This window comes from Osmerus mordax, chromosome 17 (assembly GCF_038355195.1).
Source record: "Osmerus mordax isolate fOsmMor3 chromosome 17, fOsmMor3.pri, whole genome shotgun sequence".
NCBI classification, from domain to species: Eukaryota; Metazoa; Chordata; class Actinopteri; order Osmeriformes; family Osmeridae; genus Osmerus; species Osmerus mordax.
This window is the reverse complement of record NC_090066.1, coordinates 16,259,442-16,275,703: the sequence shown is the minus strand read 5'-3', so window position 1 is coordinate 16,275,703 and position 16,262 is coordinate 16,259,442. Positions and strand designations below refer to the sequence as shown.

The window sequence follows — 16,262 nt, the reverse complement described above, 5'->3', positions numbered from 1 at the left end:
AATGAATAAATGTAAATGTAAATGAAATGTAAGATGCCTAATTAAGGAATGGTGTTCTTGTAATTGGAATCAAGCTATTTTAAAATGTTTGTGGTTACTTCTGAAGCAAGAGACCACGTGGCCTAATGGATAAGGCGTCTGACTTCGGATCAGAAGATTAAGGGTTCGAGTCCCTTCGTGGTTGTCATCAGCATGATGGTTCTTGATTGCTGTTGAAGAGCTTTAAAAGCCATAAATTGTTCTCATTTTTGGAAACAAGCCATCTCAAAGTGTTTATCTGAACTTGATGGATCGCGACTCCAGTTGAGCTGTCGAAGATGCTTTATAGAAAAAGTTGTTCACATGTTGTAGGAAACAAGTCTGTCTCAAAGTGTGTGTGGTTAAATTAGCAAGAAGTGAATACATGTCGTTACGGATAAGGCGTCTGACTTAAGGAATGGTGTTCTCGTAATTGGAAACAAGCTATCTCAAAATGTTTGTGGTTAATTTTTAAGCAAGAGACCACGTGGCCTAATGGATAAGGCGTCTGACTTAGGATCAGAAGATTAAGGGTTCGAGTCCCTTTGTGGTTGTCATCAGCATGATGGATCTTGATTGCTGTTGAAGAGCTTTAAAAGCCATAAGTTGTTCTCGTTTTTGAAAACAAGCCATCTCAAAGTGTTGATCTGAACTTGATGGATCGCGACTCCAGTCGAGCTGTCGAAGATGCTTGATGGAAAAAGTTGTTCCCATGTTGTAGGAAACAGTCTGTCTCAAAGTGTGTGTGGTTAAATTAGCAAGAAGTGAATACATGTCGTTACGGATAAGGCGTCTGACTTAAGGAATGGTGTTCTCGTAATTGGAAACAAGCTATCTCAAAATGTTTGTGGTTAATTTTTAAGCAAGAGACCACGTGGCCTAATGGATAAGGCGTCTGACTTCGGATCAGAAGATTAAGGGTTCGAGGTCCTTTGTGGTTGTCATCAGCATGATGGATCTTGATTGCTGTTGAACAGCTTTAACAGCCATACGTTGTTCTCGTTTTTGAAATCAAGCCATCTCAAAGTGTTGAACTGAACTTGATGGATCGCGACTCCAGTCGAGCTGTCGAAGATGCTTGATGGAAAAAGTTGTTCCCATGTTGTAGGAAACAGTCTGTCTCAAAGTGTGTGTGGTTAGATTAGCAAGAAGTGAATACATGTCGTTACGGATAAGGCGTCTGACTTAAGGAATAGTGTTCTCGTAATTGGAAACAAGCTATCTCAAAATGTTTGTGGTTAGTTCGGAAGCAATAGACCAAGTGGCCTAATGGATAAGGCGTCTGACTTCGGATCAGAAGATTAAGGGTTCGAGTCCTTTCGTGGTTGTCATCAGCATGATGGATCTTGATTGCTGTTGAAGAGCTTTAAAAGCCATAAGTTGTTCTCTTTTTTGGAAACAAGCCATCTCAAAGTGTTGATCTGAACTTGATGGATCGCGACTCCAGTCGAGCTGTCGAAGATGCTTGATGGAAAAAGTTGTTCCCATGTTGTAGGAAACAGTCTGTCTCAAAGTGTGTGTGGTTAAATTAGCAAGAAGTGAATACATGTCGTTACGGATAAGGCGTCTGGCTTATGGTGAGAAGATTGAGAGTCGCTGCCTCGTTGTCCACAGAATTGTGTTCCTTTCTCTGAACTGGGTCCGTCTTGATTCCTCTCAAGCTGTTGAAGATGCCTAATTAAGGAATGGTGTTCTTGTAATTGGAAACAAGCTATCTCAAAATGTTTGTGGTTAATTCTCAAGCAAGAGACCACGTGGCCTAATGGATAAGGCGTCTGACTTCGGATCAGAAGATTAAGGGTTCGAGTCCCTTCGTGGTTGTCATCAGCATGATGGATCTTGATTGCTGTTGAAGAGCTTTAAAAGCCAGAAGTTGGTCTCGTTTTTGGAAAAAAGCCATCTCAAAGTGTTGATCTGAACTTGATGGATCGCGACTCCAGGCGAGCTGTCGAAGATGCTTGATGGAAAAAGTTGTTCACATGTTGTAGGACACAGTCTGTCTCAAAGTGTGTGTGGTTAAATGAGCAAGAAGTGAATACATGTCGTTACGGATAAGGCGTCTGGCTTATGGTGAGAAGATTGAGAGTCGCTGCCTCGTTGTCCACAGAATTGTGTTCCTTTCTCTGAACTGGGTCCGTCTTGATTCCTCTCAAGCTGTTGAAGATGCCTAATTAAGGAATGGTGTTCTTGTAATTGGAAACAAGCTATTTTAAAATGTTTGTGGTTACTTCTGAAGCAAGAGACCACGTGGCCTAATGGATAAGGTGTCTGACTTAGGATCAGAAGATTAAGGGTTCAAGTCCCTTTGTGGCTGTCATCAGCATGATGGATTTTCATTGCTGTTGAAGAGCTTTAAAAGCCATAAGTTGTTCTCGTTTTTGGAATCAAGCCATCTCAAAGTGTTGATCTGAACTTGATGGATCGCGACTCCAGTCGAGCTGTCGAAGATGCTTGATGGATAAAGTTGTTCCCATGTTGTAGGAAACAGTCTGTCTCAAAGTGTGTGTGGTTAAATTAGCAAGAAGTGAATACATGTCGTTACGGAAAAGGCATCTGACTTAAGGAATAGTGTTCTCGCAATTGGAAACAAGCTATCTCAAAATGTTTATGGTTGTTTCTGAAGCAAGAGACCACGTGGCCTAATGGATAAGGCGTCTGACTTCGGATCAGAAGATTAAGGGTTCGAGTCCCTTCGTGGTTGTCATCAGCATGATGGATCTTGATTGCTGTTGAACAGCTTTAAAAGCCATAAGTTGTTCTCGTTTTTGGAAACAAGCCATCTCAAAGTGTTGATCTGAACTTGATGGATCGCGACTCCAGTCGAGCTGTCGAAGATGCTTGATGGAAAAAGTTGTTCCCATGTTGTAGGAAACAGTCTGTCTCAAAGTGTGTGTGGTTAAATTAGCAAGAAGTGAATACATGTCGTTACGGATAAGGCGTCTGGCTTATGGTGAGAAGATTGAGAGTCGCTTCCTGGTTGTCCACAGAATTGTGTTCCTTTCTCTGAACTAGATCCATCTTGACTCCTCTCAAGCTGTTGAAGATGCCTAATTAAGGAATGGTGTTTTTGTAATTGGAAACAAGCTATCTCAAAATGTTTGTGGTTAATTCTTAAGCAAGAGACCACGAGGCCTAATGGATAAGGCGTCTGACTTCAATTCAGAAGATTAAGGGTTCAAGTCCCTTTGTGGCTGTCATCAGCATGATGGATCTTCATTGCTGTTGAAGAGCTTTAAAAGCCATAAGTTGTTCTCGTTTTTGGAATCAAGCCATCTCAAAGTGTTGATCTGAACTTGATGGATCGCAACTCCAGTTGAGCTGTCGAAGATGCTTGATGGATAAAGTTGTTCCCATGTTGTAGGAAACAGTCTTTCTCAAAGTGTGTGTGGTTATATTAGCAAGAAGTGAATACATGTTGTTACGGAAAAGGCATCTGACTTAAGGAATAGTGTTCTCGTAATTGGAAACAAGCTATCTCAAAATGTTTATGGTTAGTTCTGAAGCAAGAGACCAAGTGGCCTAATGGATAAGGCGTCTGACTTCGGATCAGAAGATTAAGGGTTCGAGTCCCTTTGTGGTTGTCATCGGCATGATGGATCTTGATTGCTGTTGAAGAGCTTTAAAAGCCATAAGTTGTTCTCGTTTTTGAAAACAAGCCATCTCAAAGTGTTGATCTGAACTTGATGGATCGCGACTCCAGTCGAGCTGTCGAAGATGCTTGATGGAAAAAGTTGTTCCCATGTTGTAGGAAACAGTCTGTCTCAAAGTGTGTGTGGTTAAATTAGCAAGAAGTGAATACATGTCGTTACGGATAAGGCGTCTGACTTATGGTGAGAAGATTGAGAGTCGCTTCCTGGTTGTCCACAGAATTGTGTTCCTTTCTCTGAACTAGATCCATCTTGACTCCTCTCAAGCTGTTGAAGATGCCTAATTAAGGAATAGTGTTCTCGCAATTGGAAACAAGCTATCTCAAAATGTTTATGGTTATTTCTGAAGCAAGAGACCACGTGGCCTAATGGATAAGGCGTCTGACTTCGGATCAGAAGATTAAGGGTTCGAGTCCCTTCGTGGTTGTCATCAGCATGATGGATCTTGATTGCTGTTGAAGAGCTTTAAAAGCCATAAGTTGTTCTCGTTTTTGGAAACAAGCCATCTCAAAGTGTTGATCTGAACTTGATGGATCGCGACTCCAGTCGAGCTGTTGAAGATGCTTGATGGAAAAAGTTGTTCCCATGTTGTAGGAAACAGTCTGTCTCAAAGTGTGTGTGGTTAAATTAGCAAGAAGTGAATACATGTCGTTACGGATAAGGCGTCTGGCTTATGGTGAGAAGATTGAGAGTCGCTTCCTGGTTGTCTACAGAATTGTGTTCCTTTCTCTGAACTAGATCCATCTTGACTCCTCTCAAGCTGTTGAAGATGCCTAATTAAGGAATGGTGTCTTTGTAATTGGAAACAAGCTATCTCAAAATGTTTGTGGTTAAGTCTTAAGCAAGAGACCACGTGGCCTAATGGATAAGGCGTCTGACTTCAAATCAGAAGATTAAGGGTTCAAGTCCCTTTGTGGCTGTCATCAGCATGATGGATCTTCATTGCTGTTGAAGAGCTTTAAAAGCCATAAGTTGTTCTCGTTTTTGGAATCAAGCCATCTCAAAGTGTTGATCTGAACTTGATGGATCGCAACTCCAGTTGAGCTGTCGAAGATGCTTGATGGATAAAGTTGTTCCCATGTTGTAGGAAACAGTCTTTCTCAAAGTGTGTGTGGTTATATTAGCAAGAAGTGAATACATGTTGTTACGGAAAAGGCATCTGACTTAAGGAATAGTGTTCTCGTAATTGGAAACAAGCTATCTCAAAATGTTTATGGTTAGTTCTGAAGCAAGAGACCACGTGGCCTAATGGATAAGGCGTCTGACTTCGGATCAGAAGATTAAGGGTTCGAGTCCCTTTGTGGTTGTCATCGGCATGATGGATCTTGATTGCTGTTGAAGAGCTTTAAAAGCCATAAGTTGTTCTCGTTTTTGAAAACAAGCCATCTCAAAGTGTTGATCTGAACTTGATGGATCGCGACTCCAGTCGAGCTGTCGAAGATGCTTGATGGAAAAAGTTGTTCCCATGTTGTAGGAAACAGTCTGTCTCAAAGTGTGTGTGGTTAAATTAGCAAGAAGTGAATACATGTCGTTACGGATAAGGCGTCTGGCTTATGGTGAGAAGATTGAGAGTCGCTTCCTGGTTGTCCACAGAATTGTGTTCCTTTCTCTGAACTAGATCCATCTTGACTCCTCTCAAGCTGTTGAAGATGCCTAATTAAGGAATGGTGTCTTTGTAATTGGAAACAAGCTATCTCAAAATGTTTGTGGTTAATTCTTAAGCAAGAGACCACGTGGCCTAATGGATAAGGCGTCTGACTTCAAATCAGAAGATTAAGGGTTCAAGTCCCTTTGTGGCTGTCATCAGCATGATGGATTTTCATTGCTGTTGAAGAGCTTTAAAAGCCATAAGTTGTTCTCGTTTTTGGAATCAAGCCATCTCAAAGTGTTGATCTGAACTTGATGGATCGCGACTCCAGTCGAGCTGTCGAAGATGCTTGATGGAAAAAGTTGTTCACATGTTGTAGGAAACAGTCTGTCTCAAAGTGTGTGTGGTTAAATTAGCAAGAAGTGAATACATGTCGTTACGGATAAGGCGTCTGATTTATGCTGAGAAGATTGAGAGTCGCTTCCTCGTTGTCCACAGAATTGTGTTCCTTTCTCTGAACTGGGTCCGTCTTGATTCCTCTCAAGCTGTTGAAGACGCACTTGTTCCGGGAGTACAACGGTACTTAGGAACGGTTCGCTTGACCCGATGTTAGTTTCCTCAAGGATCACAATGACTGTTGCTTAGAGACTTGTTGCTCTTGTGGTTAGTGGTAACTGATTTAAATTTTTGGTTCTCGCTGTGATATATTGTTTTATTACTGTTGCTTGCTTTTTCCCACAGGTACACTTGCACTTATAGCTGTTCATGTTGTTTGGTTGTGACTTGTTTAACTACATGCTCTTATGGTTCTTCCCTTTGGCACTTACTTTGGTTGTTCACAATGTGTGCTTCATGTTTTGGCTACTCGCGATGTTTTTTGGCTATCTTGTTGTTATGATCAGTGACCTATGCACTTTGTAAAGCTCTCTCTTGGAAGTCGCTTTGGATAAAAGCGTCTGCTAAATGAATAAATGTAAATGTAAATGAAATGTAAGATGCCTAATTAAGGAATGGTGTTCTTGTAATTGGAAACAAGCTATTTTAAAATGTTTGTGGTTACTTCTGAAGCAAGAGACCACGTGGCCTAATGGATAAGGCGTCTGACTTCGGATCAGAAGATTAAGGGTTCGAGTCCCTTCGTGGTTGTCATCAGCATGATGGTTCTTGATTGCTGTTGAAGAGCTTTAAAAGCCATAAATTGTTCTCATTTTTGGAAACAAGCCATCTCAAAGTGTTTATCTGAACTTGATGGATCGCGACTCCAGTTGAGCTGTCGAAGATGCTTTATAGAAAAAGTTGTTCACATGTTGTAGGAAACAAGTCTGTCTCAAAGTGTGTGTGGTTAAATTAGCAAGAAGTGAATACATGTCGTTACGGATAAGGCGTCTGACTTAAGGAATGGTGTTCTCGTAATTGGAAACAAGCTATCTCAAAATGTTTGTGGTTAATTTTTAAGCAAGAGACCACGTGGCCTAATGGATAAGGCGTCTGACTTAGGATCAGAAGATTAAGGGTTCGAGTCCCTTTGTGGTTGTCATCAGCATGATGGATCTTGATTGCTGTTGAAGAGCTTTAAAAGCCATAAGTTGTTCTCGTTTTTGAAAACAAGCCATCTCAAAGTGTTGATCTGAACTTGATGGATCGCGACTCCAGTCGAGCTGTCGAAGATGCTTGATGGAAAAAGTTGTTCCCATGTTGTAGGAAACAGTCTGTCTCAAAGTGTGTGTGGTTAAATTAGCAAGAAGTGAATACATGTCGTTACGGATAAGGCGTCTGACTTAAGGAATGGTGTTCTCGTAATTGGAAACAAGCTATCTCAAAATGTTTGTGGTTAATTTTTAAGCAAGAGACCACGTGGCCTAATGGATAAGGCGTCTGACTTCGGATCAGAAGATTAAGGGTTCGAGGTCCTTTGTGGTTGTCATCAGCATGATGGATCTTGATTGCTGTTGAACAGCTTTAACAGCCATACGTTGTTCTCGTTTTTGAAATCAAGCCATCTCAAAGTGTTGATCTGAACTTGATGGATCGCGACTCCAGTCGAGCTGTCGAAGATGCTTGATGGAAAAAGTTGTTCCCATGTTGTAGGAAACAGTCTGTCTCAAAGTGTGTGTGGTTAGATTAGCAAGAAGTGAATACATGTCGTTACGGATAAGGCGTCTGACTTAAGGAATAGTGTTCTCGTAATTGGAAACAAGCTATCTCAAAATGTTTGTGGTTAGTTCGGAAGCAATAGACCAAGTGGCCTAATGGATAAGGCGTCTGACTTCGGATCAGAAGATTAAGGGTTCGAGTCCTTTCGTGGTTGTCATCAGCATGATGGATCTTGATTGCTGTTGAAGAGCTTTAAAAGCCATAAGTTGTTCTCTTTTTTGGAAACAAGCCATCTCAAAGTGTTGATCTGAACTTGATGGATCGCGACTCCAGTCGAGCTGTCGAAGATGCTTGATGGAAAAAGTTGTTCACGTGTTGTAGGAAACAGTCTGTCTCTAAGTGTGTGTGGTTAAATTAGCAAGAAGTGAATACATGTCGTTACGGATAAGGCGTCTGATTTATGGTGAGAAGATTGAGAGTCGCTTCCTCGTTGTCCACAGAATTGTGTTCCTTTCTCTGAACTGGGTCCGTCTTGATTCCTCTCAAGCTGTTGAAGATGCCTAATTAAGGAATGGTGTTCTTGTAATTGGAAACAAGCTATTTTAAAATGTTTGTGGTTACTTCTGAAGCAAGAGACCACGTGGCCTAATGGATAAGGTGTCTGACTTAGGATCAGAAGATTAAGGGTTCAAGTCCCTTTGTGGCTGTCATCAGCATGATGGATTTTCATTGCTGTTGAAGAGCTTTAAAAGCCATAAGTTGTTCTCGTTTTTGGAATCAAGCCATCTCAAAGTGTTGATCTGAACTTGATGGATCGCGACTCCAGTCGAGCTGTCGAAGATGCTTGATGGATAAAGTTGTTCCCATGTTGTAGGAAACAGTCTGTCTCAAAGTGTGTGTGGTTAAATTAGCAAGAAGTGAATACATGTCGTTACGGAAAAGGCATCTGACTTAAGGAATAGTGTTCTCGCAATTGGAAACAAGCTATCTCAAAATGTTTATGGTTGTTTCTGAAGCAAGAGACCACGTGGCCTAATGGATAAGGCGTCTGACTTCGGATCAGAAGATTAAGGGTTCGAGTCCCTTCGTGGTTGTCATCAGCATGATGGATCTTGATTGCTGTTGAACAGCTTTAAAAGCCATAAGTTGTTCTCGTTTTTGGAAACAAGCCATCTCAAAGTGTTGATCTGAACTTGATGGATCGCGACTCCAGTCGAGCTGTCGAAGATGCTTGATGGAAAAAGTTGTTCCCATGTTGTAGGAAACAGTCTGTCTCAAAGTGTGTGTGGTTAAATTAGCAAGAAGTGAATACATGTCGTTACGGATAAGGCGTCTGGCTTATGGTGAGAAGATTGAGAGTCGCTTCCTGGTTGTCCACAGAATTGTGTTCCTTTCTCTGAACTAGATCCATCTTGACTCCTCTCAAGCTGTTGAAGATGCCTAATTAAGGAATGGTGTTTTTGTAATTGGAAACAAGCTATCTCAAAATGTTTGTGGTTAATTCTTAAGCAAGAGACCACGAGGCCTAATGGATAAGGCGTCTGACTTCAATTCAGAAGATTAAGGGTTCAAGTCCCTTTGTGGCTGTCATCAGCATGATGGATCTTCATTGCTGTTGAAGAGCTTTAAAAGCCATAAGTTGTTCTCGTTTTTGGAATCAAGCCATCTCAAAGTGTTGATCTGAACTTGATGGATCGCAACTCCAGTTGAGCTGTCGAAGATGCTTGATGGATAAAGTTGTTCCCATGTTGTAGGAAACAGTCTTTCTCAAAGTGTGTGTGGTTATATTAGCAAGAAGTGAATACATGTTGTTACGGAAAAGGCATCTGACTTAAGGAATAGTGTTCTCGTAATTGGAAACAAGCTATCTCAAAATGTTTATGGTTAGTTCTGAAGCAAGAGACCAAGTGGCCTAATGGATAAGGCGTCTGACTTCGGATCAGAAGATTAAGGGTTCGAGTCCCTTTGTGGTTGTCATCGGCATGATGGATCTTGATTGCTGTTGAAGAGCTTTAAAAGCCATAAGTTGTTCTCGTTTTTGAAAACAAGCCATCTCAAAGTGTTGATCTGAACTTGATGGATCGCGACTCCAGTCGAGCTGTCGAAGATGCTTGATGGAAAAAGTTGTTCCCATGTTGTAGGAAACAGTCTGTCTCAAAGTGTGTGTGGTTAAATTAGCAAGAAGTGAATACATGTCGTTACGGATAAGGCGTCTGACTTATGGTGAGAAGATTGAGAGTCGCTTCCTGGTTGTCCACAGAATTGTGTTCCTTTCTCTGAACTAGATCCATCTTGACTCCTCTCAAGCTGTTGAAGATGCCTAATTAAGGAATGGTGTCTTTGTAATTGGAAACAAGCTATCTCAAAATGTTTGTGGTTAATTCTTAAGCAAGAGACCACGTGGCCTAATGGATAAGGCGTCTGACTTCAAATCAGAAGATTAAGGGTTCAAGTCCCTTTGTGGCTGTCATCAGCATGATGGATTTTCATTGCTGTTGAAGAGCTTTAAAAGCCATAAGTTGTTCTTGTTTTTGGAATCAAGCCATCTCAAAGTGTTGATCTGAACTTGATGGATCGCGACTCCAGTCGAGCTGTCGAAGATGCTTGATGGATAAAGTTGTTCCCATGTTGTAGGAAACAGTCTGTCTCAAAGTGTGTGTGGTTAAATTAGCAAGAAGTGAATACATGTCGTTACGGAAAAGGCATCTGACTTAAGGAATAGTGTTCTCGCAATTGGAAACAAGCTATCTCAAAATGTTTATTGTTTGTTCTGAAGCAAGAGACCACGTGGCCTAATGGATAAGGCGTCTGACTTCGGATCAGAAGATTAAGGGTTCGAGTCAGTTCGTGGTTGTCATCAGCATGATGGATCTTGATTGCTGTTGAAGAGCTTTAAAAGGCATAAGTTGTTCTCGTTTTTGGAAACAAGCCATCTCAAAGTGTTGATCTGAACTTGATGGATCGCGACTCCAGTCGAGCTGTCGAAGATGCTTGATTGGAAAATTTGTTCCCATGTTGTAGAAAACAGTCTGTCTCAAAGTGTGTGTGGTTAAATTAGCAAGAAGTGAATACATGTCGTTACGGATAAGGCGTCTGACTTATGGTGAGAAGATTAAGAGTCGCTTCCTCGTTGTCCACAGAATTGTGTTCCTTTCTCTGAACTGGGTCCGTCTTGATTCCTCTCAAGCTGTTGAAGATGCCTAATTAAGGAATGGTGTTCTTGTAATTGGAAACAAGCTATCTCAAAATGTTTGTGGTTAATTCTTAAGCAAGAGACCACGTGGCCTAATGGATAAGGCGTCTGACTTCGGATCAGAAGATTAAGGGTTCGAGTCCCTTCGTGGTTGTCATCAGCATGATGGATCTTGATTGCTGTTGAAGAGCTTTAAAAGCCAGAAGTTGGTCTCGTTTTTGGAAAAAAGCCATCTCAAAGTGTTGATCTGAACTTGATAAATCAAGTCGAGCTGTCAAAGATGCTTGATTGGAAAAAGTTGTTCCCATGTTGTAGGAAACAGTCTGTCTCAAAGTGTGTGTGGTTAAATTAGCAAGAAGTGAATACATGTCGTTACGGATAAGGCGTCTGACTTATGGTGAGAAGATTGAGAGTCGCTTCCTCGTTGTCCACAGAATTGTGTTCCTTTCTCTGAACTGGGTCCATCTTGATTCCTCTCAAGCTGTTGAAGATGCCTAATTAAGGAATGGTGTTCTTGTAATTGGAAACAAGCTATCTCAAAATGTTTGTGGTTAATTCTTAAGCAAGAGACCACGTGGCCTAATGGATAAGGCGTCTGACTTCGGATCAGAAGATTAAGGGTTCGAGTCCCTTCGTGGTTGTCATCAGCATGATGGATCTTGATTGCTGTTGAAGAGCTTTAAAAGCCAGAAGTTGGTCTCGTTTTTGGAAAAAAGCCATCTCAAAGTGTTGATCTGAACTTGATAAATCAAGTCGAGCTGTCAAAGATGCTTGATTGGAAAAAGTTGTTCCCATGTTGTAGGAAACAGTCTGTCTCAAAGTGTGTGTGGTTAAATTAGCAAGAAGTGAATACATGTCGTTACGGATAAGGCGTCTGACTTATGGTGAGAAGATTGAGAGTCGCTTCCTCGTTGTCCACAGAATTGTGTTCCTTTCTCTGAACTGGGTCCATCTTGATTCCTCTCAAGCTGTTGAAGATGCCTAATTAAGGAATGGTGTTCTTGTAATTGGAAACAAGCTATCTCAAAATGTTTGTGGTTAATTCGTAAGCAACAGACCACTTGGCGTAATCGATAGGGCATCTGACTTCGGATCAGAAGATTAAGGGTTCGAGTCCCTTCGTGGTTGTCATCAGCATGATGGATCTTGATCGCTGTTGAAGAGCTTTAAAAGCCATAAATTGTTCTCGTTTTTGGAAACAAGCCATCTCAAAGTGTTGACCTGAACTTGATGGATCGCGACTCCAGTCGAGCTGTCGAAGATGCTTGATGGAAAAAGTTGTTCACATGTTGTAGGAAACAGTCTGTCTCAAAGTGTGTGTGGTTAGATCAGCAAGAAGTGAATACATGTTGTTACGGATAAGGCGTCTGCCTTAAGGAATAGTGTTCTCGTAATTGGAAACAATCTATCTAAAAAATTTTGTGGTTACTTCTGAAGCAAGAGACCACGTGGCGTAATCGATAAGGCATCTGACTTTGGATCAGAAGATTAAGTGTTCGAGTCAGTTCGTGGTTGTCATCAGCATGATGGACCTTTATTGCTGTTGAAGAGCTTTAAAAGCCATAGGTTGTTCTCGTTTCTGGAATCAAGCCATCTCAAAGTGTTGAACTGAACTTGATGGATTGCGACTCCAGTCGAGCTGTCGAAGATGCTTGATGGAAAAAGTTGTTCACATGTTGTAGGAAACAGTCTGTCCCAAAGTGTGTGTGGTTAAATCAGCAAGAAGTGAATACATGTCGTTACGAATTAGGCGTCTGACTTATGCTGAGACGATTGAGAATCGCTTCCTGGTTGTCCACAGAATTGTGTTCTTTTCTCTGAACTAGATCCATCTTGACTCCTCTCAAGCTGTTGAAGATGCCTAATTAAGGAATGGTGTTCTTGTAATTGGAAACAAGCTATCTCAAAATGTTTGTGGTTAATTCGTAAGCAAGAGACCACTTGGCGTAATCGATAGGGCATCTGACTTCGGATCAGAAGATTAAGGGTTCGAGTCCCTTTGTGGCTGTCATCAGCATGATGGATCTTCATTGCTGTTGAAGAGCTTTAAAAGCCATAAGTTGTTCTCGTTTTTGGAATCAAGCCATCTCAAAGTGTTGATCTGAACTTGATGGATCGCGACTCCAGTCGAGCTGTCGAAGATGCTTGATGGATAAAGTTGTTCCCATGTTGTAGGAAACAGTCTGTCTCAAAGTGTGTGTGGTTAAATTAGCAAGAAGTGAATACATGTCGTTACGGAAAAGGCATCTGACTTAAGGAATAGTGTTCTCGCAATTGGAAACAAGCTATCTCAAAATGTTTATGGTTAGTTCTGAAGCAAGAGACCACGTGGCCTAATGGATAAGGCGTCTGACTTCGGATCAGAAGATTAAGGGTTCGAGTCCCTTTGTGGTTGTCATCAGCATGATGGATCTTGATTGCTGTTGAAGAGCTTTACAAGCCATAAGTTGTTCTCGTTTTTGAAAACAAGCCATCTCAAAGTGTTGATCTGAACTTGATGGATCGCGACTCCAGTCGAGCTGTCGAAGATGCTTGATGGAAAAAGTTGTTCCCATGTTGTAGGAAACAGTCTGTCTCAAAGTGTGTGTGGTTAAATTAGCAAGAAGTGAATACATGTCGTTACGGATAAGGCGTCTGGCTTATGGTGAGAAGATTGAGAGTCGCTTCCTGGTTGTCCACAGAATTGTGTTCCTTTCTCTGAACTAGATCCATCTTGACTCCTCTCAAGCTGTTGAAGATGCCTAATTAAGGAATGGTGTCTTTGTAATTGGAAACAAGCTATCTCAAAATGTTTGTGGTTAATTCTTAAGCAAGAGACCACGTGGCCTAATGGATAAGGCGTCTGACTTCAAATCAGAAGATTAAGGGTTCAAGTCCCTTTGTGGCTGTCATCAGCATGATGGATTTTCATTGCTGTTGAAGAGCTTTAAAAGCCATAAGTTGTTCTCGTTTTTGGAATCAAGCCATCTCAAAGTGTTGATCTGAACTTGATGGATCGCGACTCCAGTCGAGCTGTCGAAGATGCTTGATGGATAAAGTTGTTCCCATGTTGTAGGAAACAGTCTGTCTCAAAGTGTGTGTGGTTAAATTAGCAAGAAGTGAATACATGTCGTTACGGAAAAGGCATCTGACTTAAGGAATAGTGTTCTCGCAATTGGAAACAAGCTATCTCAAAATGTTTATGGTTAGTTCTGAAGCAAGAGACCACGTGGCCTAATGGATAAGGCGTCTGACTTCGGATCAGAAGATTAAGGGTTCGAGTCCCTTCGTGGTTGTCATCAGCATGATGGATCTTGATTGCTGTTAAAGAGCTTTAAAAGCCATAAGTTGTTCTCGTTTCTGGAAACAAGCCATCTCAAAGTGTTGATCTGAACTTGATGGATCGCGACTCCAGTCGAGCTGTCGAAGATGCTTGATTGGAAAATTTGTTCCCATGTTGTAGAAAACAGTCTGTCTCAAAGTGTGTGTGGTTAAATTAGCAAGAAGTGAATACATGTCGTTACGGAAAAGGCATCTGACTTAAGGAATAGTGTTCTCGCAATTGGAAACAAGCTATCTCAAAATGTTTATGGTTAGTTCTGAAGCAAGAGACCACGTGGCCTAATGGATAAGGCGTCTGACTTCGGATCAGAAGATTAAGGGTTCGAGTCCCTTCGTGGTTGTCATCAGCATGATGGATCTTGATTGCTGTTGAAGAGCTTTAAAAGCCAGAAGTTGTTCTCGTTTTTGGAAACAAGCCATCTCAAAGTGTTGATCTGAACTTGATAAATCAAGTCGAGCTGTCAAAGATGCTTGATTGGAAAAGTTGTTCCCATGTTGTAGGAAACAGTCTGTCTCAAAGTGTGTGTGGTTAAATTAGCAAGAAGTGAATACATGTCGTTGCGGATAAGGCGTCCGGCTTATGGTGAGAAGATTGAGAGTCGCTTCCTGGTTGTCCACAGAATTGTGTTCCTTTCTCTGAACTAGATCCATCTTGACTCCTCTCAAGCTGTTGAAGATGCCTAATTAAGGAATGGTGTTCTTGTAATTGGAAACAAGCTATGTCAAAATGTTTGTGGTTAATTCTTAAGCAAGAGACCACGTGGCCTAATGGATAAGGCGTCTGACTTCGGATCAGAAGATTAAGGGTTCGAGTCCCTTCGTGGTTGTCATCAGCATGATGGATCTTGATTGCTGTTGAAGAGCTTTAAAAGCCAGAAGTTGGTCTCGTTTTTGGAAACAAGCCATCTCAAAGTGTTGATCTGAACTTGATAAATCAAGTCGAGCTGTCAAAGATGCTTGATTGGAAAAGTAGTTCCCATGTTGTAGGAAACAGTCTGTCTCAAAGTGTGTGTGGTTAAATTAGCAAGAAGTGAATACATGTCGTTACGGAAAAGGCATCTGACTTAAGGAATAGTGTTCTCGCAATTGGAAACAAGCTATCTCAAAATGTTTATGGTTAGTTCTGAAGCAAGAGACCACGTGGCCTAATGGATAAGGCGTCTGACTTCGGATCAGAAGATTAAGGGTTCGAGTCCCTTTGTGGTTGTCATCAGCATGATGGATCTTGATTGCTGTTGAAGAGCTTTACAAGCCATAAGTTGTTCTCGTTTTTGAAAACAAGCCATCTCAAAGTGTTGATCTGAACTTGATGGATCGCGACTCCAGTCGAGCTGTCGAAGATGCTTGATGGATAAAGTTGTTCCCATGTTGTAGGAAACAGTCTGTCTCAAAGTGTGTGTGGTTAAATTAGCAAGAAGTGAATACATGTCGTTACGGAAAAGGCATCTGACTTAAGGAATAGTGTTCTCGCAATTGGAAACAAGCTATCTCAAAATGTTTATGGTTAGTTCTGAAGCAAGAGACCACGTGGCCTAATGGATAAGGCGTCTGACTTCGGATCAGAAGATTAAGGGTTCGAGTCCCTTCGTGGTTGTCATCAGCATGATGGATCTTGCTTGCTGTTAAAGAGCTTTAAAAGCCATAAGTTGTTCTCGTTTCTGGAAACAAGCCATCTCAAAGTGTTGATCTGAACTTGATGGATCGCGACTCCAGTCGAGCTGTCGAAGATGCTTGATTGGAAAATTTGTTCCCATGTTGTAGAAAACAGTCTGTCTCAAAGTGTGTGTGGTTAAATTAGCAAGAAGTGAATACATGTCGTTGCGGATAAGGCGTCCGGCTTATGGTGAGAAGATTGAGAGTCGCTTCCTGGTTGTCCACAGAATTGTGTTCCTTTCTCTGAACTAGATCCATCTTGACTCCTCTCAAGCTGTTGAAAATGCCTAATTAAGGAATGGTGTTCTTGTAATTGGAAACAAGCTATGTCAAAATGTTTGTGGTTAATTCTTAAGCAAGAGACCACGTGGCCTAATGGATAAGGCGTCTGACTTCGGATCAGAAGATTAAGGGTTCGAGTCCCTTCGTGGTTGTCATCAGCATGATGGATCTTGATTGCTGTTGAAGAGCTTTAAAAGCCAGAAGTTGGTCTCGTTTTTGGAAAAAAGCCATCTCAAAGTGTTGATCTGAACTTGATAAATCAAGTCGAGCTGTCAAAGATGCTTGATTGGAAAAGTAGTTCCCATGTTGTAGGAAACAGTCTGTCTCAAAGTGTGTGTGGTTAAATTAGCAAGAAGTGAATACATGTCGTTACGGAAAAGGCATCTGACTTAAGGAATAGTGTTCTCGCAATTGGAAACAAGCTATCTCAAAATGTTTATGGTTAGTTCTGAAGCAAGAGACCACG

The 16,262-nt window shown here is 41.4% G+C and overlaps 15 non-coding genes across 15 annotated transcripts in view; all 15 read left to right on the top strand.

The window, feature by feature from the left end:
• Positions 1-111: 111 nt before the first annotated feature.
• Positions 112-184, top strand: trnar-ucg (transfer RNA arginine (anticodon UCG)). The gene has a single exon. It is a non-coding gene; the product is annotated as a tRNA-Arg (tRNA).
• Positions 185-1,766: 1,582 nt separating this feature from the next.
• trnar-ucg (transfer RNA arginine (anticodon UCG)) lies at positions 1,767-1,839 on the top strand. The gene has a single exon. It is a non-coding gene; the product is annotated as a tRNA-Arg (tRNA).
• Positions 1,840-2,646: 807 nt separating this feature from the next.
• trnar-ucg (transfer RNA arginine (anticodon UCG)) lies at positions 2,647-2,719 on the top strand. Its single transcript has one exon. It is a non-coding gene; the product is annotated as a tRNA-Arg (tRNA).
• Positions 2,720-4,019: 1,300 nt separating this feature from the next.
• On the top strand, positions 4,020-4,092 carry trnar-ucg (transfer RNA arginine (anticodon UCG)). The gene has a single exon. It is a non-coding gene; the product is annotated as a tRNA-Arg (tRNA).
• A 2,234-nt stretch (positions 4,093-6,326) lies between these two features.
• trnar-ucg (transfer RNA arginine (anticodon UCG)) lies at positions 6,327-6,399 on the top strand. Its single transcript has one exon. It is a non-coding gene; the product is annotated as a tRNA-Arg (tRNA).
• A 1,969-nt stretch (positions 6,400-8,368) lies between these two features.
• trnar-ucg (transfer RNA arginine (anticodon UCG)) lies at positions 8,369-8,441 on the top strand. The gene has a single exon. It is a non-coding gene; the product is annotated as a tRNA-Arg (tRNA).
• Positions 8,442-10,621: 2,180 nt separating this feature from the next.
• On the top strand, positions 10,622-10,694 carry trnar-ucg (transfer RNA arginine (anticodon UCG)). Its single transcript has one exon. It is a non-coding gene; the product is annotated as a tRNA-Arg (tRNA).
• Positions 10,695-11,108: 414 nt separating this feature from the next.
• On the top strand, positions 11,109-11,181 carry trnar-ucg (transfer RNA arginine (anticodon UCG)). The gene has a single exon. It is a non-coding gene; the product is annotated as a tRNA-Arg (tRNA).
• A 2,561-nt stretch (positions 11,182-13,742) lies between these two features.
• trnar-ucg (transfer RNA arginine (anticodon UCG)) lies at positions 13,743-13,815 on the top strand. Its single transcript has one exon. It is a non-coding gene; the product is annotated as a tRNA-Arg (tRNA).
• Positions 13,816-14,129: 314 nt separating this feature from the next.
• Positions 14,130-14,202, top strand: trnar-ucg (transfer RNA arginine (anticodon UCG)). The gene has a single exon. It is a non-coding gene; the product is annotated as a tRNA-Arg (tRNA).
• Positions 14,203-14,615: 413 nt separating this feature from the next.
• Positions 14,616-14,688, top strand: trnar-ucg (transfer RNA arginine (anticodon UCG)). Its single transcript has one exon. It is a non-coding gene; the product is annotated as a tRNA-Arg (tRNA).
• Positions 14,689-14,995: 307 nt separating this feature from the next.
• trnar-ucg (transfer RNA arginine (anticodon UCG)) lies at positions 14,996-15,068 on the top strand. Its single transcript has one exon. It is a non-coding gene; the product is annotated as a tRNA-Arg (tRNA).
• Positions 15,069-15,382: 314 nt separating this feature from the next.
• On the top strand, positions 15,383-15,455 carry trnar-ucg (transfer RNA arginine (anticodon UCG)). The gene has a single exon. It is a non-coding gene; the product is annotated as a tRNA-Arg (tRNA).
• Positions 15,456-15,875: 420 nt separating this feature from the next.
• Positions 15,876-15,948, top strand: trnar-ucg (transfer RNA arginine (anticodon UCG)). Its single transcript has one exon. It is a non-coding gene; the product is annotated as a tRNA-Arg (tRNA).
• Positions 15,949-16,255: 307 nt separating this feature from the next.
• trnar-ucg (transfer RNA arginine (anticodon UCG)) overlaps positions 16,256-16,262 on the top strand; it is a 73-nt gene continuing 66 nt past the window's right edge. Inside the window, exon 1 of the tRNA in view lies at positions 16,256-16,262. This exon is cut by the window's right edge and continues 66 nt beyond it. This is a non-coding gene — a tRNA (tRNA-Arg).